At 39.7% G+C, this 2,421-nt stretch overlaps 1 long non-coding RNA gene across 1 annotated transcript; it reads left to right on the forward strand.

Moving 5' to 3' along the window:
- Positions 1-829: 829 nt before the first annotated feature.
- On the forward strand, positions 830-1,326 carry LOC119327846. The gene is made up of 2 exons (XR_005158729.1): positions 830-924; positions 1,070-1,326. It is a non-coding gene; the product is annotated as an uncharacterized LOC119327846 (long non-coding RNA).
- Positions 1,327-2,421: the final 1,095 nt, after the last annotated feature.

Genomic DNA, 2,421 nt, shown 5'->3' on the forward strand with positions numbered 1-2,421 from the left:
AAAAAGACTAAACTGAAACTGCACAATCGTAAGACATCCAAACAACCTCGGTGTCGGTGGCTGATCATAGTCTATTTGACACAAGGGGTGGGCATCAACGTCTACAGATGGATCAATGAATGATCTGCCTACCATGCGTCAGTTTTGTCCTATATTACTTTTGCCATATTTCGGCAGAATATCCAACCATTTTTTAAGAATTCAGATAGACTACCGCTTGAACTGGACCGATTCCTCTAGAGGGTCTTTGATTTTTTTTCTTTCGGTGCATGATTGCAATGTTAACTACATGACTGCAAGTCTACACAACTACAACCCAAAAGGTGAGATGCAATATTTCTTTCACGTATGACTATCCGTTCCTTCAGTGCATGCTTTTCCAGTGTAAACATGCTACACCAATACCTGCAGGTTTTCTGTGACATCATTTGTGTAGAGAGTTAGTTTTTTGTGTGTGCAGAATTGACAGGTGATGGTGTAGCAACGTCGTCCCATACAAGAGAAAATTTGACAGGTGATGGTCAACAGTACTCTATACCATGTCCAATGTGCGAGTACTCAAGTGATATGGTATTTAATACTAGATTTGAGATGATATCGCATTTAATGGCACACACTTAAGAATATCTTCTAAATTTATATTCGCATAGATGGAAAGATAAAATCTGTGAAATGGATACCATCTTATAGATAGAACCATATTTTACAAATTAAGTATAGTGAGACAGCCAAATCTTTGTGATCTCATGTTGAGCGAGATGGGAGTAAATATTCTCTAGCCATTAGTCTATATATATAGATACAGTGCTTCTAGACACCCAAACCGAGTCAGGAGTAAGAAGTTTGTGTCTTCTCTTATGGAAGGGAAAGCTATTCTTATTTGCCTTATGGTGCTTGTGCACCTAGGAAATTCCATTCATATTGGTAAGAAATCCATCTCCCTGTCCCTATATATGTTTCCTTTCACCTATCAACCAAAGTAGGATAATATTGTTACTTAAACATCATGAATATTTTCATATTTTTCCCAATTTGGACTTCCTTATATGCTGTGTGTTTTTCTTTACAGATAAATGCAAGGATCTAGTTGCTACTATCGGTCGTGAGTGCGATCTGTTAAAATGCCAGGGGACCTGCAAAGATTTGTTTGGAGCGGAACTCATAGCCTCATGGTGTCTCAACGCCGTCCCATACTATTGGCATTGTTGGTGTCGTGTCTGTTGGTAGAGTTGCACTGAACAATCATGTCGAAAATGGACAAATGATGTGATCCAATAATAAAATCTTCCTGTGACATGCATCTAAGAATACATAATGATTGCCAAATCTAGGTGTTCTATTCGATTTTGTCATGTGTGATATTTGATCTCATAATTTTTGGTTTGCATGGCCTCGTGATTTATAAGTTAACAAACAACCTTATACGACATGAATGAACCGACCTAACTATACCGGCAGTCCCGTTTCTGATGGGCCTAGAACACAAGGAAGTAGTATATATTTCTCTAGTCAGTGAGTATGTTTAGTGGTAGAAACTTGTAGGATTAGATATCGACCAAAGAAATGTCCTAAAAAAAAGATGTCGGCCAGAGGTGGTGAATGTGTGAATTGAATAATTTTAGCAATTTCTACAAAACAGATAGAAGACCAAAGAAATAGATTGTTAAAATTAAAAGGATATTGGCGAATGGAAGAATAACTTAACAAGAAACTATACAAGTTAGTAGCATGCGAGGCAAACTAGTAAGATACAAGTGCATAAATGCCTACTAGCGGCGTTCAAAAAATGTATTTAGTGGCATTAGGTGCCGATGCCGCTAGTGTGATGGCAGTGGTAAGCTGGTACTACCGGCGTCCACAACCAAGGCCACTTGTATATCTCTTATCTGTGGCGTTTGGTACCCAACGCCACTAACTAACAAATTATAAGTACTGCACCATGGACGGTAGATGCCAGTAATAGAAGTCATGTGCCATGGAGCTAATGCTTGCTTTGTCCTGTGGGTCCCAATGTCAGTAAACAACTACTGCCAGATAACCCTAGCATGTTACACTAATCTACTTAAAACATTTATTAAACTAAACATTACTCAAACATTAATATTAAACTAGTTGGCATCAACATTTTACACAGATTTGAACAACACTATTGAAATCACAAAATTAAATCTAATTAAAACTAAAAGGTGCGCCCGGTTCCTCGCATGCACATCGTCGTCCGAGATGGCGACAACGGCCTCATGGTCGTAGATGGAGCCTAAGTGCTCCACATTGGATGGAGGAGCCGCCGGAGCAGGAGTTGGCTGGCTCAGCTCCTATAGCATCTCGTTGGGAGGAAGCGACTTGAATATCGCCCGAACCTAAGGAGGTGTGTGCGACATCCACAGCTCCTTTGCATTGTGGCATGTAGGAGGCAGTGGC

Source organism: Triticum dicoccoides, chromosome 7A (assembly GCF_002162155.2).
Source record: "Triticum dicoccoides isolate Atlit2015 ecotype Zavitan chromosome 7A, WEW_v2.0, whole genome shotgun sequence".
Taxonomy (NCBI): Eukaryota; Viridiplantae; Streptophyta; class Magnoliopsida; order Poales; family Poaceae; genus Triticum; species Triticum dicoccoides.